At 42.3% G+C, this 25,329-nt stretch overlaps 1 protein-coding gene across 3 annotated transcripts in view; it reads right to left on the minus strand.

Annotated features, from left to right (window-relative positions):
* FRY (FRY microtubule binding protein) overlaps positions 1-25,329 on the minus strand; it is a 323,252-nt gene that overhangs the window by 295,637 nt on the left and 2,286 nt on the right. The gene's annotated exons all lie outside the window — the stretch shown is intronic.

Consider the following 25,329-nt stretch of genomic DNA (forward strand, 5'->3'; position numbering starts at 1 on the left):
TCTGTCAAATTATAGCCATTTGGAGAAGATTCTCACAGAATTTTTAAAAAGCCTCAGACTTGATAACAAAGTATTGGCTCAAGAGCCAGGAGACAGAAATTACTTTTATCACTTTGCTCCATATTTACTGAACAACCTGGAACCAATCATGCACTCAAAGTGACCTTGCTTCCTGCCTAATTTTAGGGGAATATTCTGGGAATCAGAAAATAATTTTAGGACACATAGGACAGCTTATTTGACAAAGATAAACATTAATGCAAACATTTCCTTATATAGAATCTGTCTAGTGTGTATTATTGCTGAAGAGTGAGAGTTTAAAAAAAAAACTCCAATAAACCCAGAGATTTAAAAGATTGGCTTGCACTTTCCCTATTCTACATTTTAATTAGCAGCATCACCATCTACCAAGCTGCATAATCTAGTGATGCTGGTTAGAGGTAGGGGGATGGGGAAAAATAAACCAATTGATGAAACGTCTATAACATACTAGGCACTTACACGTGCTGTCTCTTTCAGTCTTCACAGCCATCCTATTTAATAGATGAGGAAATGAGCATAGCATGGCTAAGAAACTTGCTTAAAGTCAGAGCTACTGAGTCTATTTCTACAGTTACTACTTGTCTATTTCTTGATTCTATCTTTCTTTCCTCGCATCCTTGGCACATGCTTCCAATAGGCTACTGAGCCTTAGAACGGTACCTCAATATTTCTTAAACATACGCCTCTGTCTTAGTCCAGGCCCTTATCATTTCTCACCTAGACTAATACACAGGTTTCCAGTGGTTTCCCTGGCTCTGAAGTTTATTTTTTCTTGTACTGTGTTGGCCAGAAAATTCATTTGGGTTTTTCCACAGCATCTTACAGAAAAACATGCACAAAGGTTTTAGCCAACCCAATACAAGGATGTGTAATCTTAAGTGTTTTTTTTCAAAAACACAAAGCTATTTATGTCCTTCTCATTGTGTGTCTCTCTTCCCCCCTGGACTATGAGTTACTTATTAACAAGGGTGACATCAGCAAGATGACAGGCTAGGAAGCTGCAGGCCCTTGTTCTCCCATGGAAATAGCAAAGGATCAATAACATATGCACCAAAGCAGCTTTGTGGGAACTTGAGAACCAATTAAGAAGCTGCAGCAACCAAATAAATGCCTAACCAAGAAAAAAAAAAAACTACACTCAAAACAATAAGACAGGGGACTTCCCTGGAGGTCCAGTGGTTAAGACTTCACCTTCCAAAAAATCAAAACACAGAACAGTACTGTAACAAATTTAATAAAGAGAAAAAATCAGTAAGACATTTGGGACATTTTTGCACACCTTTACTCCATCCCTTCCTGATATAGCATGACGTGGGCAGGAGGATGTCAATCAATTTCTGGTTCCTCCTTCAGGACACAATGAAATGGTAGAACTTGTTTGCAACATTCCGGTTTTTTGTGGGAACTGGTTTCCTTCTGGCCTGATTCAGAGTATTGATGGGAATGGTGACATATTTTGGCCATCAGGCTGGAGGCTACAGAAAGCAGTGGTGGGTGAAGCAGCCTGGGGCAACTTCAGGCCCATGGTCGCTTGAGGGCAAGAGATTACAGGCAGAGGAATGCCACAGGGCACCTGAGGTCCTGAGAGTGGGCAGGGAGAAGACTGTCAGGACAGCTGCCACATATACAGCAGAACTGGAGGGGAGAAAAGCGACTGTACAGGCACAGGGAAGACTATCCTCAGAAAAAAGCTGGAACTTAAGCCTTCATTCCAGGCTGATTAGTGAAGACTCTCCTCTATGCAGAGCCAGTCCACAAAGACTGAGTGAGAAAATGGCTTTTCAAATGCCCAGTTTTCAACAAAAGATCACAAGACATAAACAAGGGCCATTATTTATGGCAAACAAGGGCCATTCAAAGGAACAAAGTTAACCTACACAAACCAACCCTAAAGAAACACAGGTCTTGGACTTACCTAATGAAGACTTTAAAACAATTTTTTGAAGTGTGCTCAATTAGATAAAGAAGAATACAGACAGACAACTAAATAAATTTAGGAGAACAATGCATGAACAAAAGGAGACTATCAATAAAGAGATTATTAATAAAAGAACCACTGGGATCGACACATATACGCTGAAAGTTACTCAGTCGTGTCTGACGTTTTGCAACCCCATGGACTATATAGCCCATGGAATTCTCCAGGCCAGAATACTGGAGTGCTTAGCTTGTTCCTTCTCCAGGGGATCTTCCCAACCCAGGGATCTAATCCAGGTCTCCCACATTGCAGGTGGGTTCTTGACCAGCTAAGCCACCAGGGAAGCCCAAGACTGTAGCCCACCAGGCTCCTCTGTCCATGGAATTCTCCAAGCAAGAATATTGGAATGGGCTGTCATTCCCTTCTCCTGGGGATCTCCCTGACCAGGGATTGAACCCAGGTCTGCTGTGTTACAGACAGATTCTTTACCATCTGAGCCACCAGGGAATCCCTATATATATACACTCAGTTCAGTTCAGTTCAGTCGCTCAGTCGTGTCTGACTCTTTGTGACCCCATGAATCGCAGCACGCCAGGCCTCCCTGTCCATCACCAACTCCCGGAGTTCACTCAGACTCACGTCCATCGAGTTGGTGATGCCATCCAGCCATCTCATCCTCTGGCATCCCCTCTTCCTCCTGCCCCCAATCTCCCAGCATCAGAGTCTTTTCCAATGAGTCAACTCTTTGCATGAGGTGGCCAAAGTACTGGAGTTTCACTAATATGTACAAAATAAATAACGAGAACCAACTGTATAGCACAGGAGACTCTACTCAGTGTTCTGTGATTACCTAAACGGGAAGGAAATGCAAAACAGAGGCGATAGATGGATATGTACAGTTGATCTACGTTGCTGTATAGCAGAAAGTAACACAACATTGTAAAGGAACTATACTCCAGTAAAAATGTTTTTTAAAAAGAGAACCAAACAGAAACTACCAAGCTGGAAAAAACAAATAACTGAATTTAAAAATTCACTAGAGAAGTTCAACAACAGAAAAACAAGAGTCAGAAAACTTGAAGATGGGTCATTCGAAATTATTAAATCTGAGGAACAAAAAGAAAAAGAATGAGGAAAAGTGAAGAGAACATACAGGACTTATGAGATACCATTAAGCAGATTAATATATGCATTATGGGAGTGTCAGAAGAAGAGAGAGAGAGAGAAAGGGGCAGAGAATTTATTTGAAGAAAAAATGATGAAAATGTCCCAAATTTGAAGAAGAACATGGATATATACATACAAGAATCTTAATAAACTCTAAGTAGAATAAACCAAAAAGGAATATTATAAACCAATCATCAAATAATAATCAAAAAAAGAACCAAAACAGAAGACAAAGAGAGAATCTCGAAAGCAGCAAGAGGAAAGTGGTTCATCATATACGAGGAAATTTCAAGAATAACATCAGTGGATTTCTCAGCAGCAATCTTACAGGCTAGAAAGCAAGGGGATGATATATTTAAAGTACTGAAAGAAAAAAAAATCACCATCTGAGAATACCACAAAAGGCAAAACTGTTCTTTAGAAATAAGAGAGAGAAATTGAGACATTCTCAGGTAAACAAAAGCTGAGGGAGTTAACACTAGACCCACCCTACAAGAAATGCTAAAGGGAGTTCTTAAAGTTGGGACAAAAGGATGCTGGATAGGAACCTGAAACTTGACTGCAGAAGTCCTCTGGTTAAAGTTAACATAGGGACAAACACAAACACCTGAATTCTTACAATTTTGGTCCATAACTCCACCACTCATTTTTAAATAGGCTTTAAAAGACAAAAGCATTTAAATCAACAGTTATAAATCAATGGTGACAGGTACACATTACCAAGATGTAATTTGTGACGTCAATAATGTAAATACAGGTGGGGCAGAGACTTAAATGAGTAGAGTTTCTGTATGCAGTTGAAGTTATCACTTAGCTTCGCTTAAGTCGATTCAGTCCTGTCTGACTCTGTGTGACCCCACAGACGGCAGCCCACCAGGCTCCGCCACCCCTGGGATTCTCCAGGCAAGGACGCTGGAGTGGGCTGCCATTTCCTTCTCCAATGCAATCCCATGGCAACCACAAAGAAAACATCTACAGAACATAAGTAAAAGGAAACAAGAAGGAAATCAAAACATGTCACTACAAGAGAAAAATCAACTAAACACAAAGGAAGGCAGTAAGGAAGCAAGTGAGGGACAAAAAGCAATAAAACAGAAAACAAAGAATGGCAATAGTGAGTCCTTCTATAGTAATTACTATTTCTAAGATGTGGGCCGTTTTTAAAGTCTTTATTGAATTTGTTACAATACTGTTTCATGTTTTTTTTGGTAGTGAGTCATGTGGTATTTTAGCTCCCCAGGGATCGAACTCACACCCCCTGCATTGGAAGGCAAAGTCTTAACCACTTAACCACCAGGGAAGTCTTTAAGTAATTACTTTAATGTAAATGGATTAAATTCCCCAGTCAAAAGATGTAGACTGGCTCAGTGGATTAAAAAAAACAACCAAAAACAGAGTCCAAGTATATGCTTTCTACAAGAGACTTACTTCTAAGGATTAACAGACACAAATACTTTGAAAGTAAAAGTATGGGAAAACATAATTCATTTTAGTAATCAAAAGAGAGTGGGGGTGGTATACTAACAACAGAAAAAATAAACCTTAAATCAAAAATTGTTACAGGAGACAAAGAACTTTATGATGAAAAGTTCAATTTACCAAGAAGGTAAAACAATCATGTATGCAAGAGACATCAGAGCTCCCCCAAATATGCAGCAAATATTGTCAGAGTAGAAGGGAAAAATACAGGCATAGCTTGTTTTTTTGCACTTAACTTTATTGTACTTTGTAGACAGTACATACTTTACAGGCTGAAGGTTTGCAGCAACTCTGCTGAGCAAGTCTATTAGTACCATTTTCCCAACAGTATTTGCTTACTTGGTGTCTCTGTGTCACGTTTTTTTAATTCTTGTAGCATTTAAAACTTTTTCTTATTATTATATATGTTATGGTGATCCGTGATCAGTGATCCTTGATGTCACTAACATGGGTCACTAAAGTCTCAGCTGAGATATGCATACCTTAGATATTATGAGTTCATTTCCAGACCACTACAGTAAAGCAAATATTGCAATAAGGCAAGTCCAATGGATTTTTCTGGTTTCCCAATGCATATAAAAGTTATATTTACACCATACTGTCATCTGTTGTGTGCAACAGCATTATGTCTACACACATACCTTCATTAAAAAATACTTTATTGTTGGATTTCCCTGGTGGTCCAGTGGTTAACAGTCAGCCTGCCAATGCAGGAGACACAGGTTTAATCCCTGGTCCAGGAAGATTCCATGTGCTGAGTGGCAACTAAGCCTGTGCACCACAACTACTGAGTCCATGCTCCAGAGCCTGAGAGCCTCAGCTACTGAGCCCGTGTGCGGCAACTGCTGAAACCCATGCACACTAGAGACTGTGCTCTGCAACGAGAAGCCACCAAAGCGAGAAACCCAAGCCCTGCAACTAGAGACAAGCCCCCACTCACTGCTGCTAGAGAAAGAAGCATACACCAGTGAAGACCCAGTGCAGCCAAAACAAAACAAAACAAAACCATCTCCCTAATTCTTTAAAAGAGAATACTTTAAATACTTTAATGCTAACTATTGTCTGAAAATGCAGGATTGCTACAAGCCTTTTAAAAACAGCAGTATCTGTGAAGTACAATAAACAGAAGCATGATAAAATGAGGTATATGTCATAGGACACTTGAATACTTATGGGCAAGTTCTAGACCACTGCCTGGCATGCAGTAAGTTCTCAAAGTCTTGGCAGTATAAATGACTTGAATGAACGATCTGGTACATGATTCTTCTATGAACTGCAGCCACTGGTGAGAGAATCAATGTGGAAAAATCACCATAACAATACAGATTACAAGATTTACTAACACATAAACAAAGATTGGAGTAAGCAAGTTGATCCTAGTCAATGATGGAGAGGTCAAAATCGTAATTGGGGACTTGGAAGAAATATACATTTTTAAAGGTGTTTAGAGGGATAAACAAGACATGTCACAACAGTGTTAGTGGCTTATATGATTCTCAGTGTATTCATGCATTGATGTATTAATAGATCAATTAGATTAATAATTTAAACATGAGAGTAACATAGGGGTAAATCATTGTAATGGGAAGCACAATAGGTACTGTTAGGTGATGAAGGTCACCCAACTGTGAAGATCAGTGGACTCTCTGTGCTCCTGCAGAAAAACCTACCTGGGGTTCACGGGGTGAAAGTGAGTAGGAATGATCCCAATGTTGGCCTGGACCAAAGAACTTTTCCTGTTTGCCCAAGTCACCCTTGGAAGCCTTAGTGTCCAGAAACTTCTGTAGACTGGGAGTTCCCAGATAGGAGAGGAAGACAAGGTGAATAAAACCAAAAGGATTTACTCAGCTTTTTTATGAGGCCTTAACTACTTCACTTTTGGCAAATAAACTTGGGCCTTTGGAGGAAATTGTTGGTGGAAACAAACAACAGATTAAATCCTTCTGTCCTCTGGACTTCCCTGGTAGCTCAGATAGTAAAGAATCTGCCTGCAATGAGGGAGACCTGGGTTTGATCCCTGGGTTGGGAAGATCCCCTGCAGGAGGGCATGGCAACCCACTCCAGTATCCTTGCCTGGAGAATCCCCATGGACAGAGGAGTCTGGCAGGCTACAGTCCACTGGGGTCACAAAGAGTCAGACACGACTGAGAGACTAAGCAAACCACAGTGGTCTGATCAGTGTGGCTGCACACCAGTAACAAATATCAGAGGGGCTGTGTTTGAGCAAAGATAGTAGCTCCAAATGGAGCCAGACATAAAGGAACTGCGGTAAAAGTCATGAGAGGGGTGGGGGCAGAAAACTCAAAACACCAACCTTTGAAGCATCTTTTTACAAGGAAGTTTGACTGAGTGACTGAGCATGCATTTATACATTCCAACTGAAACGCCTGTAACTGCAATGGCCCTTTAAGTCTTTATCTCATTTCACTGATAAAGAAACCAAGGGGCAGAGTTCGTAGGATTAGTAGACTTATCTCCCAGAGCCAGTAGATTCTGTTCTTTCTGATCAATTTAAATGTGCTATTCCTTTAAAATTCACATAATTCAATAGCTATGCTTTTCTCTATGTATGTGCTTTGGAATTCCAATCTGTTCCCACAATGATTCTCTTCTTCTAAATAATGAAGAGTTCTAACAAAATGTGGTCCACTGGAGGAGGGAATGGTAAGGAGTATTTGTGCCACGAGAACCCCATAAACAGTTTAAAAAAGCAAAAAAAAAAAAAAAAGAATATTGCATAAATTTCTCTTAAAGAACAAATAACATCAGACAACAGATGAAAAGTTTAAGTAGTAGTGCATTTCCCACATTTACTAGAAAGACTTAAGAAGGAGTACATTTACTCCTTCTGAGCAAAGGAGCACCAATATTATACCTGGAAATAGGCAGTACATAAAACTTTGGTGCCAGAAACAACCTTTGTGATTAGATCTTTTTCATATGAGCAAACTGACCTCAGGAGAGGTCAAGAAAGCTGCCCAGAGGCTAGCTGTGGATTAAAGAGCCTGGATGAAGAAGTCCAGGTATTGGTGTAACCCCCAACAAAGGTGACTTGCCTTTAAGAAAAAGTATAGCTCACTCCATGCAAGTCATTCAACTCTAAAAATGAAGAGATTTTTTTTCACAGCTATTTATCTATATTCCAGTCACCCAGAGCACACCCCAAGCCTAGAGAAGATAGATCATCCAAAAGAAACCAGACTAACAGTGGCACCACACCTCAAATGATTAATGTGGAAATACATATTTGATTACCGACATGACAAGTCAGGAAGGCTCGACCTGCCTGGAATAGGTGTGGAAGGAACTGTTATTAAATATTTACACAGCACTGATACACAATAAGTATAATTGTGCCAGACATATAAAGTCCTTGCCCGAGGGAGTTTGCCGTCAGCTGTAAAGCTGGTTATTCCTGACATATCTGTTGTGTTGCTTCATCAGGTAAACAATCCATTCCATACATCAAAGAACCATCATTCTGATGAGCTTTCTTCAGAACAAGATTTTATACCTGATGATTTAATGCAGAAGTTACATATACTTGTCACCATATGAACAGTTTTTGGAAATTCACTCTGACAAGCTTACAGTTACTTCTTTTTGTTGAGTCTCTTTTCATTCTTCCTACTTAACTCTTCCACAGTGTTGCACAAAACACAATTATATTCTCTGCTACTGCAACATGTATAATGATACCAGCAAAAGTAAAGTGCTTTAGTTTTGATTTTGTAAATCTATTAGCCAAAAAGAAATTGTCAAAGAATTCTAGCCAATCATGGATGCAGGAGCAAAATAAATTAATAAAGGATACTGACTCAAAACATTAGGCAACTTGATGGACACACAAGCAGCTAACATCAGTTTTATACAGAATACAGTAAGTGGGAAAGGAAGTGGAAAAAATGATGCAGCCTTGGATGGAAGAAAGACTTTATCTAGCTCATATGATGCTCAGAAGAGATTACATTATACCTCTCACTTACTCAAAGTGAGTGAAGTGAAGTTGCTCAGTCGTGTCTGACTCTTTGTGACCTCATGGACTGCAGCCTCCCAGGCTCCTCCATCCATGGGATTTTCCAGGCAAGAGTACTAGAGTGGGTTGCCACTTCCTTCTCCAGGGGTTCTTCCCAACTCAGGGATTGAACCTGGGTCTACCCGCATTGCAGGCAGACGCTTTACCCTCTAAGTCACAAGGGACTTATTCAAACCTGCAAAGAATTTAAAGTAGTTAATACTACAAGGAAAAAAATCCTCTTGAAATGGGATATGCTAAGACCAGAGTAAAACAACAGGAGTCCAGAAGCTGAGGGCTTTGGATAGAGGAAAAGAAACCACTTTCACTGGAAAACTAATATCAAGGATGACTATCACTTCTTGAGAAATAATTTAGCTTTGTGCTTGTTATTGATTGCTAAGACAGACTAGGCAGTTAATATGTAGACAGACAGGAAAAGTATCCATTCATTCATTTTCTCAGGAGCTTTCTTGGCAGCTCAGTGTTAAATAATTCATCTGCCAATGCTAGGAGACACAGAAGATATAGGTTTGATCCCTGGGTTGGGAAGATCCCCTAGAGGAGGATATGGCAACATACTCCAGTATTCTTGCCTGAAAAATCCCATGGATAGAGAAGCCTGGTGGGCTACAGTTCACAGGAATGCAAAGAGTTGGATATGACTTAACAACTGAGCATGCACATTCATTTGTTCACTCATTCATTCATTCATGGTATATACTGTTTCAGATACACACAGCATTAAACACCATAGAAATGTTTAAAGACCTCCAAAACAAAAGGTAGGATAACTAAATTATCTAAGGGTGGGAATACAAGGGACAGTTTGAGAGCTAAGGTAACATTTGAGCTCAGCCTTAATATTTATTTATTTGGTTGCATCCGGTCTTGGTTGCAGTGCATGGTCTGAGCCGACCCAGGGCATGCGGGATCTTTGTTTCCCGACCAGGGATCAAACCCACATCCTCTCAATTGAAAGGCAGGTTCCTAACCACTAGACCACCAGGGAAGTCCCTGAGCTTAGCCTTGAAAAAGAATATAACAAATAAAAGCAAAGGGGGCAGATGAGGAAGCCTGTGTAAAGACCCACACCAGCAGAGAGGAGCAGGACCAGAGAGTGTCCATAGTATCAAATGGCTGGGGAGGTGTGCAGGACAAAGATGAAGGACATGCTCAGATGCCTTCATCTGAGCATGGGGCCAGCCTGGGAGGGCTCCTGGGTCTTCAGTGCCATGCTCAAGGGTGTAGTAAAGATAGTGAAAGTAAACAAACCACCAGAAAGGAAATGCAGGGTATTAGAAAGTATCTCAATGTTTAAAAGAACAAAAGCTACAAGATGACAGATGCAGTTCCAGACTCCAGAGGGGTCCTTCAAATAGCAGAGATGTTTGGGATCAGATGCTGTTTTTATCCCACTTTCCAAGGAATATTCTAGGGTGTGCAAGGTGGCCAAATTACTTATCCAGGTCCACACTCTGTTACTGGAAGAGAGGAAAATGACACAGCTCTGGGTGGGGCACAGCATTTTCCTGAACACCCACTGAGGGCAGAAATCACAGGATAAATGTCTCAGGAACATTAAAGAAATAGAAAATTTGGCTCTTTTAATCAAAAAGCTAAAAATTGAGGTAGAAAGATGACAGAAATACGACAAATGACAGTAAACTGATTAGGAAAGATGGTATTGATGTGTACATATTTCTTTACACAACAGAACTGACAGCTTTCTGAAAAGTGCACATTTCTGTAAAACAAATTTTTAAAAATACATTACTGGGGACTTCCCTGGTGGTCCAGTGGTTAAGACCCTGAGCTCCCAAAGCAGGGGGCCTGGGTTCAATTCCTCTCAGGGAACTAGATCCCACATTCCACAACTAAGAGTTGCCATGCACCAACTAAAGATCCCACCTGCTACAACTAAGACTCAGTGCAGCCAAATAAATACTTTTTTTTAAAGTCTTATTAAAAAATGAAATGCATTCTGTAAGAGAATTTATTAATTTTTATTAATTGATAGTATGGATAATTTATACATTTACAATAACCCTCTGATCAGTTTCTGGTTTGCATGATAATTAAATTAACTCTTAAAAGAGACATAGCTATCCTGTAAATGGAGCAGAAAACAAAGCTAATATCAAAAAATGTTGCCCAAATCAATGTGAACTTATCACAACCACTCTGGATATTAAAAATAGAAAATAATGTGCCTTCTGCTAAGCCACGATGGTCTTACTTCCTGATCCCTTAAGCCTGTCTTCTGTTCTACCTCACTGGAAGATGGGAAGCAAAGTTCCCTGGATCAACCCAGAGCAAGCTCTGTCCTCTATGTAACTTGGTTACATGGGTCACTGGGCTTGTTCAAGTGAACACAAACATGTTTGACAAGATAAATCCTCTTAAGATAGGAAATACGACTCTCATCCGCACTAATGAGTCTACCAAAGTTTTAATGGACAGAGCTTCTAAGCAGAGCGATTCTGGGCTTACACTGTAAGACGTCAAGCAATAAATAGGATGATGGAGAGACATCCCAGTGGGGGTCTTTCCAGGATTCAGTAGGTACGTTCTATATGTAAAGGAGGAAAACCCTGCTATCTGACTCCAACTGCCGCCTATAGAGGATGAACCTTATTAAACTATAGAGTTTCTCAAAGATGCTGAAGACTCCTCAGTTCAGTTCAGTTCAGTTGTGTGCGACTCTGTGACCCCATGGACTGCAGCATGCCAGGCCTCCCTGTCCATTGCCAACTCCTAGAGTTTACTCAAACTTGTGTTCATTGAGTCAGTGATGCCATCCAACCATCTCATCCTCTGTCGTCCCCTTCTCCTCCTGCCTTCAATCTTTCCCAGCATCAGGGTCTTTTCTAATGAGTCAGTTCTTTGCATCAGGTGGCCAAAGTATTGGAGTTTCAGCTTCAGCATCTGTCCTTCCAATGAATATCCAGGACTGATTTTCTTTAGGATGGACTGGTTTGATCTCCTTGCAGTCCAAGGGACTCTCAAGAGTCTTCTCCAACACCACAGTTCAAAAGCATCAATTCTTTGGCACTCAGCTTTCTTTATAGTCCAACTCTCACATCCATGCATGACTACCAGAAAAACCACAGATTTGAGAAGATTCCTCAATCAGAATCAAATCATGACTATTAAAAGTAAGTACTCCGAGTGCCCAGTTGCTAAGTCATGTTCAGCTCTTTGAGACCTCATGGACTGTAGCCTACCAGGCTCCTCTGTCCATGGAATCCTCCAGGCAAGAATACTGGAGTAGGTTGCCATGCTTGCCTACAGGTTATCTTCAAGACCCAGGGATTGAACCTGTATCTCTTTCGTCTCCTGCATTGGCAGGTGGGTTCCTTACTACCGAGCTACCTGGGAAGCTAAGTATTCCCCAGCCAACTCCAAACCGGATGAGCCAGCATCTGAATTTAATTTTAACAAAAGTTGAGATGGTTCTTATGTACCCTTAAGATAACCATGGGCTTAAAGGAAGTAACCTCAGATGGCCCTTTGATTTCAATGAGCACCTCAATTGTTTCTGGATGTGCTGTGATAGGCCTGAAGAAGAGCTGCGGGTAAGAGCTGGAAAGATCTGAATTGTTCTATATGACAGAAGGAGAAGAACATGAAATTCTGGAGACAGGTGGTAGAAAGGAATCTGAAAGAACAGATGGGAGAAGAAAAGAAGAAGACACCGAGATGTCCAGAGGTTGAAGAATACTGGTAGAGCAGACACTATAAGAGGGTTTCCCAGGCGGCACAAGTGGTACAGAACCCGCCTGCCAACGCAGGAGACCATTCCATCCAGCGATCAGTAGCACACAGCCATGTGAGACGTCCAGATGACAACTGTAGAGTAAGCAAGGGCTTGTAAACACTCTGGCCCAGAGCAGAGACAGAAGTCTGGTCAGCTGATTAACCTGTATTTTGTGAGCAACAACTACATTTTTGTTTTGGCCACGCTGCATGGCACGTGGGATCTTAGTTCTCTGACCAGGGATTGAGCCCCATTGGAAGCACAGAGTCTTAACCGCTGGACCACTAGAGAAGTCTCAACAATTACATATTAATCAATGTTAATGTGTTCACCTCAAATGTCCACACTTTAAAGAAGCAGAACCCTCTACTATAGCCCCTGTAAGAGTGTGGTGGATTTTTGAGTAAATTTTTCAACTCCTACACATTGTGTTTTCCAACTTAATGAAAGTAATGTGCAATGCTAGACTTCTGTCTGAACATTAGCACCTCATATATCAGTAATTTCTACCTCTGCTGCCCAAATACAACTGAGTTAGGTCTTAACATTGTTTTAAAGCAATAATGTACAGGGTGAGCTGGGAAGCCTTTCAAGGAGTGACAATGAGGAGAAGCCAATGGACTCTTCTGGGCTTCCTCTGTCACCCTCCCCATTGCTCCAATTTCCTGTAAATCAATTCCCCAAGGCAGTGGTTGGGTAGAGACACACAATCCATTGTTGTTTGGGGGAACAACACTTCCTGCCTTCCACTCTTCCTGTCTCACTTCATTTATCTTATGTTAGCTCATCATTATTTTTAATGTTTGGAAACTTTAAAAGAGCCATTTATAAAGAGAACCATTACTTATCAAATAAACAAGAATTATACTCTTGCTGCTACCCTCCCTCTTAACCATCTTAGTGACATTTAAGGAGCTTCCCAGAGGGCTTCCCTGGTGGCTCAGGAGATATAGAATCCGCCTGCCAATGCAAGAAACCCGGTTTGATCCCTGGGTCAGGAAGATCCCCTAGAGAAGGGAATGGCTACCCACTCTAGTATTCTTGCCGGGAGAATCCATATGGACACAGGGCTTGGTGGTCTACAGTCCATGGGGTTGCAGAGTCAGACACAACTGAGAGCCTAACACATTTGGTCATTCTACTCCCCAGAGGCAAGCACCAAACCCAGCTTCATTTCTGCAAGTCATTTTTCCCTGTCCGTAGCGGTAAAAATTTTAAACTAAAAACCACCCCACAAATTCCCTGCTGTGATGGGAGGGGTGATTGTGGATGTAAGTATAACATTATTTTCTTTTTGCTTGCTTTTTTTTTTGTTTTCAAGATCCCTCTCCTGAGTATGTTACATAAATTCCTTCTGGACTTCCTTTGTACTTCCTTATCCCCAACCATGACCCCATTGATGGAGATTTTGCATTTTCAGTTCAGGTTGTTCATGAAGGATATAATTCCAGACCATTTCCTGCTTGCTGCCCTCCATGTTTATGCTTGTGGGAGTATTTGGCATAGAAATCAGAAGCTTATTTACTCCCAATAAAATGGGTTCCATCATTATAAATATTTGTTAAGCATGGTTAAGCATATAGATTTTAGTCACCTACTTTTTACTAAAGGACTGAATAGTACGGGTATATTTGAAACAGCAGAGCACTTTCTAATTTAGCAGAAATTAAGACAAAGTACAAGGCTACAACATTGGGATGTTTATAGAGTCTTCCAAAACTGCATTGCCTTTTATTTAAATAATTATGTAGCAATTTGTGGCATCTTTATTAAAAGTAATTACATTTTGGCAATATTTCTTTTGAGAAGTTGCTCAACTGTTATTTATGGATGTGATTCAATAACAAAAGGGAGTAAGTCATTCTAGTTTATTTCTGAATAATGCAGTTTCTGTGCAGCACTAAGTATCATGTATGATATTCATCAACTTTTATTAATTAAACATTTCTATATTTTATTACATTACTTGTACTGTTTGACAGTGTTTCTTCTTAAGGTCTCAAATGTTTATTACTCATCCAATTGGTTTTGTTAATTAAGGCTGCTATAACAAATTATTATAGACCAGGTGGCTTTGACAGCAAACATTTACATCTCATGGTCCTGGAGGCTGGGAAGTCCCAGATCAAGGTGCTGGCTGGTTTGGTGTCTAGTGAGACCCTCTTCCTGGCTTCTTGCTGTGTCCTCACACGGCAGAAAAAAAAGTGTTGGTTGCTCCGTCATTCCAACTCTTTGTGACCCTGTGGACTGTAGCCCTCCAGGCTCGTCTGTCCATGGAATTCTCCAGGCATGAATACTGGAGTGGGTAGCCATTCCCTTCTCCAGGGGATCTCCCCACCACAGGGATGGAAAGAGAAACAAATCAAGAAAGATCACCTCTCCTCTGTATCTTTCCACAAGGGCACTAATTCCATTAGTGAGGGCTCCCTCCTCATGACCTAACTGCCACCAAAAATCCCATCTCCAAATGCCATTGCACTGGGGATTACTCAACATATGGATTCTGGGGGGACATAAACATTCAGCCCATAGCATTGTTACAATTTTTTAAATGGACCAAGGGGTGGGAGGAAAAGTCCTAGTGTTTCACCCTCTGATGTGAGCAGGGGTTAGAACAAAGACCTAGATGAACCAGGAGGAAGTCTCTATATAATGGAACTCAAAACCAGGCACTGTTAGGAGAAAAAATGTAGGTTCTCTTCTTGCCCAAGAACATACTGATAGTTGAGGTGGGTGATGGCTGGGTGTGAGAGGGAGGGGACCAGATGAAAAGAAGCTGGGATGTGGCGGGGGTCTTCTGCTTCCTATATGTGAAACAGGAGAGAGTTTAAGAATGACTTTGATCTTTAGGATCTTTGCTACTTTTAAGTCAAGAGTTCTCTACTAGGGGACGGGGACAAACAAAAATTCCCAAGTATGTGGGGAAAATTTTCACATTGCAGTTAGAAGCTCAGCCCCTGCTCCCCAGAGTTCTCCAGGGCTGTGGATTCTGAAAAACCCCCTTCAGTAATTTGCATTTGCAACACTGATTGAAAATAAATGCCCTATGTTGCTAAATTAATATTCCTTTAGTTGTACAAGCATTTGAAAATCTCAAAAGACAGGAAACCCTTCCTGAGCTGAACTCTGAGAAGGAACAGTGGAGTTATGACCCTCTCCCACTTAGCTATGTTCCAGAGAGTGCAGAAGAGGCCCAAATTACAATAGGTAAACAACCCCTCAGCAAAACCCCCTAATGCAGAGGACAATTACAGTTCCCTGGCATTTTCCTGTAGGAGACACTCCACTGCCAATTAGGGCTTCTGTGCTAGATGACACGGTGTCAGTATTGCTATTAGCTGGTGCAACACAGAGCCTTAAATGCTGGTGACAGAGAAGCAGGGACACCCAAATTAATGCACCCAACCAGTCCATTCTAAAGGAGATCAGTCCTGGGTGTTCTTTGGAAGGAATGATGCTAAAGCTGAAACTCCAGTACTTTGGCCACCTCATGCAAAGAGTTGACTCTTTGGAAAAGACTCTGATGCTGGGAGGGATTGGGGGCAGGAGGAGAAGGGGACAACAGAGGATGAGATGGCTGGATGGCATCACCGACTCGATGGACGTGAATTTGAGTGAAATCTGGGAGTTGGTGATGGACAGGGAAGCCTGGCGTGCTGCAATTCATGGGGTCACAAAGAGTCAGACACGACTGAGTGACTGAACTGAGCTGAACTGTCCCGGTAAAAAATTAGATAGGGAACAAATTGCTGTGTATCAGTGTCTTAACCATCAACTCGGCCTTCACAGTGTTTTGCATCTAGTAGACGAATCAACAAGATAGCTTAGATTTTTGTTGAATAGATGTTGTCTTTCTCACGGCATAGCTTCCTTTATCCTTGGGCACTGTTTTTAAAAAATAACTATTTATTTATGTTTGGCTGTGCTGGGTCTTCATTGCTGGGCAGACGTATCTCTAGTCGCAGTGAGCAGGGCCTACTCTCTAGCTGTGGTGCACGGGCTTCTGGTTGCCGTGGCTTCTCTTATTGCAGAGCCCAGGCTCATTGTGGTGCATGGGCTCAGTGGTTGTATAGTTCCCAGGCTCTAGAGAACAGGCTCAGTGGCTGAGGTGCACAGACTTAGTTGTTCCATAGCATGTGGGATCTTCTCAGACCACAGATCAAACCTGTGTCTCCTGCACTGGCCAAGTGGATTCTTTACCACTGAGCTACCAGGGAAGTCCTTATCCTTGAGCTATTTTGATACTTAAAAGAATGTTTCATTAAATTGAATCTTTCTGGCCCATAATTGCTCCAAGATGCCATCCAGTATTGATTATCCATCAAGAGGATTCAATCTTTCTTAAGTATCAGGGTGGGACAGAAGAGCGATTTGATAGCTGAGGGAGGACCATAGAGAAACCTGATCTCCTGCCAAAAGTACACACCCTCTTCCTGGTTCCTCCACCTTGGGGCTCTGAACTCCCAGGATGTTCAAAGATAGCTCTGATAATAAGTTGCTTGGCACACAAAAAAAATTAATTCATGTCCCACTCAAGATGAGAGGTTTTAAACTTGTGACTTAAAAACAACCGGACCATTGTGTAATGAGAGTTTTTACATGCATGTCACCCAAACATGACTACCTGTTTAAGCTCATTTTGTAAACCCCTATTCCTAAGTCTACATTTTCCTAGACTTTAAAGAAAAGTGGGAGGTATTCTAGTTAAAATTTGAAGGTAAACATTCTTTACAGACTCCCAAACTATTTGAAATAAAGGAATGTTGGGGGCTGGTCATTTATTTATTTAGCTGGGTAACTGGATGACCATTCCCCCTGCTAAATATTTGTTAAGAGTACATTACTCATGAAAACAATAAAAAATATTTAAAATTATCACTGAAGTAGCTTGAGTAAATATAAAGTTGCTCTGTCATCTCCAACTCTTAGTGACCCTGGGCACTGTAGCCCACCAGGCTTCTCTGTCCATGGGATTCTCCAGACAAGAAGGCTGGAGTGGGCTGCCATGCTCTCCCCCAGGGGATCTTCCTGGCCCAGGGACTGAACCCAGGACTCCCTCATTGCAGGCAGATTCTTCACTGTCTGAGCCACCAGGGATCTTAATATAAAGTTACGTGGATGTAAGAATATATAATCTTTTCACAGTCTAGATATGACTACTAGAACTTAGAATGTTAAGAATGGAAATAAGTTTGTACAGCTACACATTTGCTATAGATCAGCAAAGGAAATGAACTGCTTTTAGAACAAGAGTGTTTAAGCCACCTCTTAATATACTTATATTGTAAGTCTTGTCTTCAGAACCATAGTATTTGTATTTATTTATCTTTTTATGACAATGAGAAAAAGTCTGAAGTCAAGCTGTAAATCTAACACCTTCTGTTTATTCTGGGTCCCTGAATAAAGGTAAAACTTATTTCCCTTTGTTTATCGTGCATGTTTATAGTATTAGCATTTTTGTTTTCCTTAAAATTAACTGGATCACCATATTAATAGCCTCATTAAAGGTTTTTGGCTTTGTCTCTTTTTAGAAAATAGAACAAAGCAAAACGAGAACAGAAATTTTGCCTTCTTGAAGAAACTTGTCCAAAAAATACATTTGATTAAGAAAAGAGGATTCCTCAGTTTTTGCTTCATTAATATTTTTGAGTAAGAAATGCTGTAAATATTTTTTTTTTAACTTTTGATTTTGTATTGGGATATAGCCAATTAACATACAATTTGTGATAGTTTCAGGTGAACAGTGAAGGGACTCAGCCATACCACGTGTAGCCATTCTCCCACCAACTCCCTTCCCATCCAAGCTGCCATATAACATTGAGCAGAGTTCCCTGTGCTATGCAATAGGTTCTTGTTGATTATCCACTTTAAATATAGGAGTGTGTATCTGTCCATCCCCAAATCCCTAACTATCCCTTCCCCACATCCATCCCCCTGACAACCATAACTAAATGAAGTAAGTCAGACAGAGAAGGAGAAATATTGTATAACATCCCTAATATGTGGAATTTAAAAATAAATGACACAAATAAACTTACTTAAACGGACTCACAGACTTGGAAAAATGCTATAAATATTTTAAATTAAAATGTCAATTTTTTTTTTTTGGCTGTGCCAAGTAGCTTGCAGGATCTAAGCTCCCCAAACAGGAAGTGAACTCCAGCAGTGAAAGCAACAAGTCCTAACACTTGACCTCCGTTTCCCCCAAATGTCAAATTTTTGACATTCAAAAGTTTTGAAGTCTAAATACTCCTAATATTTAAAAAGATGAATTTCAAGTGGTTAATTCATTTATAATCATATAGATAAGCTATATATTATATATAATTACAAACAAATTACCATCCTATTCCAACTTTTGGTTCAAAGGAAAGCCAGGGATAAATTTCCAAAAGCAGGGCCTTAGACAAAACTAAGAAAAATTATTAAACATAACAAGGCCACAACTAAGTTTTGAAATCACCGACAGTGTTGTTACTTATACAGAACAGTTTTTTTAGAGGCCTGTCATGACAACACTCTCAAGTTTGATAATTCATGTTGAGAAAATATATGGATATTTATATCATGACAAGAGTTTCTGTGTTATCCTCTTTTTCTTGGAAAATGAAATTAACAGGTCTTTTAGTAGCATCGTCTCCTTACACAGAATTTACATTCACAGAGGGTCTGGTTAGCAACTTAGGATAATTCTCCTACCATGAAGATTTGCAAAAGTGTTTCAATCACACCTACCCATGAAAAGCACAAATTTTGAGAAACAAGACCTTCGATACCACCAAAGAATAAGCGAACACTGTCAATTCCAGCTGTGTATCATTTCATCATCATGCACTATTTCATCTGAGTTTCATGGGATTTGGTGACACTGGATATTCATACCCATGTTACAGATGAAGAAATAAAAAAGTTTCCGAGAGGAGGAATAGAAAGAAGGCTCCGGTGTTTAATAGCCTGGAAGTTTACACTTAATTTCAGTTTCTCAACTGTTTATTTATTTATCTATTTTTTCCAACAGAAAGTATTTGTTCAGCAACTAGGAAAAACTAGATAAGTAAAAAAATAAAAAGGTTCTATGAGATCAAGTGACTCATTTGAGCTTACACATTTCGTAAGACGGCGGGGGGGGGGGGCGGTTAGAACTTGAACCTGGTTGTGAGGTAGATACTTTGTGAAATCCTTCAGCTGGAACCCTTTCACAAGAGAAGCAGTTCAAACTTGCGCCTTTGGGGCTCCCTGACCTTAGTCTGGAGCACGGCCACCTCTGGAAGCTGCTGCAGAAGGAAGTCACATGACCTGATGGGCAGGACAGATGGATGGGGGTGGGGCCCTGGATCGGTGATGACACATTCGTTCGCACCCGCCTCCACCCTGTCTGCCCATCTTACCACCTTCAGGGCACCTCCCACATCAAAGTCCTGAGGTGGGTGTTGTGGGGACACCCAGGTATGGGAAACATGGGTCCTGATGTCACCGAGAGGAGCCACTGAACCCAGCGGCACAGGATCCCAGGAAGCCCAGTTTACAGCACATCTTTAAGGAGGCGCTATGGCGGTCTCTTGGTCCCTGGAAGGCCCTGCTGGACTGTCATCCAATCACTACTCAACAGAGGCCTGAGTGACAGAATTCTGACAGCCAACACAGTACTGGGGGAGGCAGCTTAATTACAGTCCTTCCCTGCGCCCAGGATAAGAGGCTCCCAGGAGGGCACCCAGCCCAACTCTTCAGCCTCACTGTGTCCTTCTGGCCACCTCGGGGAGCCCAGAACCACCTAGCTGCTACTGTTCTTACTGCTTCCCTGTGTTTCCAATAAAATCCTACGTGCAGCAAGGGGAAATTTTACTTTATTGTTATTGTTTAGTTGATAAGTAGTGTCTCGACACTTTGCAACCCCATGGACTCTTGTCCACCAGGCTCTTCTGTCCATGGAATTTTCCAGGCAAGAATACTGGAGTGGGTTGCCATTTCCTCCTCCAAGGGATCTTTCCAACCCAGGGATCAAACCAGAGTCTCCTGCATTGGCAGGCGGATTCTTTACCACTGAGACACCCAGGAAGCCAGAAATGTTGAAATTCTGTTTTATTATTAAAATGATTTAAATGATATTTTTTTTAGATTGTGGATATTCTTTTTAAAAGAAAGCCTCTGGAGTAGAACTGCTTTAAAAACAAGAATGGAGGTTCACTTATATCGCTGGAATATCTGCTATGTGAGTCCTGCCTGGAAAGGCCCTGCTCCTTGCAGCCCCAGCAGACTCCCCACACTCATCCTCTAAGCAACAAGGAAGTACGCGCGGAACGGCCTGTTTCCTCCAGGCAGATGGCTCCTCACTTCTCAAACAGATGACTGAAAAATCCGTAGGATATTTTAAGACTGAGCAGATGAGATGCATCAACTGGTCTGCTTAGGAGAGCTGAGTGAACAGCCTCTGACACCTGGGACCTGGGCCCCACTCTGTTCCATGTGCAGGAAGAGATGCTCACTTCAATCTGACATGCCCATGGGTGTGGTATGTGTTAGGACCACTTCTCTCTCCTCCTTTGCTTTCTTAGATCACTGAGCTGAGCCCTCTGCTCTGAAGCTGCTGGAATTCTTTCAGGAGGATGAGGAAGTCAGGCTGCCTGCCTGCTAGGGACCTACCTACACTTTTTTTGGTGGTGGTGGAGCGCTACACCAGGTCTTAGTTGAGGCATGTGGTATCTAGTTCCCTGACCAGGGATCGAACCCAGGCCCCCTGCATTGGGAACTCAGAGTCTTAGCCCAGTGGATCACCAGGGAAGTCCCAAGACCTATGTACATTCTTAATGCCTGGCCTGGTGGAGCTGAGATGGTGGAACTTCAAATGAGCAACTCAAACTAGTTCTACTGTTGAGGCTTCTTCAAGAGAAAGATAAATGGTTAATTTTTGATGATTTGGTAAAAATCATATGAATAGGATGTTTATATGTACTAGTTTTGTTTACGATTCATTGCTGTGAGTACGGTGTCCCCTCATTCCTTGACTCAAGGAATTTGCCGGATTATATGGTATGCAAGGCGTCCTGCTAGGAAAATTCTTTCCTATCAGTCACATAAGAAACTGTCTTCTTTTCTGCTGTCTTCCCAAGGGCTAGAATAGATCCTGGGATACAGAGGATCCTAACACATTTTAATGAATGAATTACATACTGAGACAGGGGTACCTGCACTCCCCTTCATGGGGAGTTCCTACAGTGATGAACATCATTGATAAAGACCTTGCCCTTTGACAATCTCTGCTGCCAACTCGTTCTCTTCTAGAGCTAGAATGAGATGGGCTCCACAGCATGGACCCTGCCTCACAGTAAATTAGTTAACTCACCACTAATTGAAGTTAATTAGTTAACTTCACTGAACACTGACCACCTAGGATGCCCAACTCCTTCTCTGATACAACTGGGCCACTCGAAGACATATACGTCCCTGTTTTCAAAGAGTTTCTGTACGAAACTTAACAGTTGCCACCAAGCAACAAAGTACTGAAGCCTTTCACAACCTAAGACAATTGAACACAACCCCAGGAAGAAAGGGAAGGACTCTTTATGCAGTAATGAAGCCAAGGAGGTGGTCAGCACAGAGGAGAACCCAAGAGAGGCCAGAAGACTGGGTGATTACAGAAGACAGAAGTTTTGAATCAGGCCTTGAAGCCCAGGTGGAGAAGGGAAGAAAGGGCAGAACAGGAACACAGGTACGGTGTGTGTGTGTGTGTGCGTGTGTGCATGCGTGCGTGTGTGCGTTATCTGTGGTGTATGTGTGTGTGGTGTATATATGTGCAGTGTGTGTGTGTGTGGTGTGGCATGTGGGGTGTGTGTGTGGTGTATGTGTGTGCGGTGTGGGTGTGGTGTGTGTATGTGTGTGCGGTGTATGTGTGGGGTGTGTGTGTGTGTGTGCGGTGTATGTGTGGTATGTGTGTGTGTGGTGTGTGTGTGTGGTGTGTGTGTGGTATGTGTGTGTGTGTTGTGTGTGTGGTGTGGGTGTGTGTGGTGTGTGTGTGTGTGTGGTGTGTGTGTGTGTGTGGTGTGTGTGTGGTATGTGTGTGTGTGGTGTTTGTGTGTGTGTGTGTATGGTGTGTGTGGTGTGTGTGTGCAGTGTGTGTGTGTGTGTGTGTGTATTGGGAGGTGAGAGAGGATGGGAGGGTGAAGGGGGCATACAGAGTGCACAGGCATGCCAGGAGCTCACTCCGTCCACCACAGTTTGAGTCAACTGAATAAATATTTACTGAGCTCATGCTATGCGCCAAGCATCGTGACAGGTACAAGGGACACAATGGTTAACAGGACTGATATGGTCCCTGGCTCCCGGGCTAGTGGAAGATATAGACAAGTAAACAGATAATTACAATACAATAAGTGTTGTGATAGGGAAAAGTCCAGAGAAGGAACAGAGAATAGACTCAACCCAGCTGGGAGGGCCAGGAAAACTTCCTGGACATTCCCTAAGAGGGTGGTCAAGCTGACACCTGAAGCTAAGGTAGGAATTAGTCAGGTGAAACTGGGCACGTAGGTGATACAGCACTTAACCCAGAAGAGCAGGTGTGATGGGGCCATGTGGATCTGAAGTGGGCTGGGTTTGCAGGACTGCAAGAGGAGGAATGCTAAGAGATGGGCCAAGGACAGAAGCACTGGTTGGGTAAGCAGTCTCGTGTACTTTGCATTAAGGAGTCTGGACTTTATCCTAAGAGCAAAGGAAGTCATTGAAGAATTTAAGGGAATGAAAAACAAACACATTTTCATTTTGGATAGATAACCATCTGACATGTGGGATGGTCCTTAGAGGAGAAATGGGCAATAAGAACAGAATAACATGTAGCTTGCTTCTTCATGGTCCAACCTAGCCAAGTGCAAGAACTAAATGAATATTGCATGAGTGAAAGAATGAACTGATCAACACAGCAGTCAATCGCTTGGCTCAGCACTGAGAACAGGGGACTTGAGATGGAGGAGAACGCTATCTGGGAGTCTGTAAGGGTCAGAGTGAATACACGTCAGAACACTGACGCGGCTTCAATCTTGAATCTCATCAGACAAATGAGAACAATAGTTACCATTTCGAGTTGGTGCCTAAATTTCCCTGATGCTTGGTCCCACATTGTATCTGCTCTTTACATGTCACTACATATCATACAGGCGCTTCCCTGATAGCTCAGCTGGTAAAGAATCTGCCCGCAATGCGCGAGACACTGGTTCGATTCCTGGGTTGGGAAGATCCCCTGGAGAAGGGATAGACTACCCACACCAGTATTCTTGGGCTTCCCTCACAGCTCAGATGGTGAAGAATCTGCCTGCAGTGTGGGAAACCTGGGTTTGATCTCCGGGTTGGGAAGATCCCCTGGAGGAGGGCATGGCAACCCACTCCTGTATTCCTGCCTGGAGAATCCCTGTGGACAGAGGAGCCTGGTGAGCTACAGTCCATGGGGGTTGCAGAGAGTCAGACATGACTGAGCACAGCAACACACTTGATGTACATTTCTGTTTCAGCTGACCTTTAGGAGCTGCGGTGGGTTTTTCAGGCCAGGGTATTTCTAAGTCATCTATCGTAAAAAGAAGTTAGTACAACCTGCATGACAATAAAGTTGTGGTTTATTTGAAATCGAATTTAGACAAAAAAGAAGTAGCCAGCATTGTTCAAACTTCAGGCAGGTAACTTTCCACCTTGTCACCTGGATACCGTGGCACACAGGGAGGCTGTTAAGAGTTCATCCCCTCTTGCTGTCCCCAAGGTGGGGAATGGCAGTAGAACTAGGCAGAAGAAAAAGAATGTCACTGAAGGCCACAGGGGTCGGTGAGGTGGCTTGGAGACTGGCCCTTTAGGGACACAGTCTACACTAGAACCCAAGTCCCCTAAGTTCAACGCCTCTTTCACAACTCCACCCTGTCCAATTAATTAGGACAGTCCAAGTTCTTAGAAAGGAATGACTTGTGTGAGGTTCGAGCTAGAGGTCTTCTCATAATTCCGTGATTGTAGCTGACAGCCTGGAGCGAGATGACCTTCTAGAAAGAGAAGGCAAAACGGAAATGGGGGCTGGAGAGGGTGAGATATTCTGGGATCTGGCTGTCTGGAAGTGTGGGGGAGGGGTGGTAGAGAAAAGCCTGGTGAATCACGACACACTTGGATCCCAATGTTGGGCTCAGTCACGTCCCACTCTTTTCGACCCCATGGCTCCTCTGTCCATGGGAGTTCCCAGGCAAGAATACTGGAGTGGGTTGCCATTTCCTCCTCCAGGGGATCTTCCTAAACCAGGGATCGAACCCGTGTCTCCTGCATTGGCAGGCACATTCTTTACCACTGAGCCACCAGGGAAGTCCATATGGATTCCCATACATTAAACCAAAAGCAAGGAGAAGAAAGAGCAGAAGGTGAAGAACAGGCCTGGGATCAGGTTTCTGAAGAAGGGCTAGGGAACCAGCTCTACAGAAAGCGTTTCGTGTCACACAGGCTCAGGAGAGCGAGGCAGGTCTGGGCTCCTCTTACTTTCAGATCAAAGAGAACACGCAGAAAGCTACTGTGTTTTCAGATACTGCAGTCACTCAAGCGCTCCTCCTCGCAGCCTTGTTTCCACCATCCCCTTCCTTCTCCTGCCAATGCACCTACACACGTACACCTCTGGCCCACTGCAGCCCGGGCTTTGCTTTTTCCCGCAGAGTATTTTCACACCAGGGTAGCATCACTGACCCAAGAACTTCATGAACAGAAGAACTTCCTTATGAACTGAAATTTTCAGCTTGCGGCCTTGGTGGCCCACATTTCTAAATCATCACCTAGCTGTTCAATATTTCCTAAAACAGTACAAAGACTGTGAAGGGGGTATGTTTCATTTTTATGACGAAGGAAAGCTTGAATGAATTTGCCTCGTTTATTTTCTATCATCACAGAATTAGATTTCAGCAGTTGGGTCTAATCTATCAATCTAACCAATCAATCAATCACAAC

This window comes from Oryx dammah, unplaced genomic scaffold, assembly GCF_014754425.2.
Source record: "Oryx dammah isolate SB20612 unplaced genomic scaffold, SCBI_Odam_1.1 HiC_scaffold_24, whole genome shotgun sequence".
In the NCBI taxonomy this organism is placed as follows: domain Eukaryota; kingdom Metazoa; phylum Chordata; class Mammalia; order Artiodactyla; family Bovidae; genus Oryx; species Oryx dammah.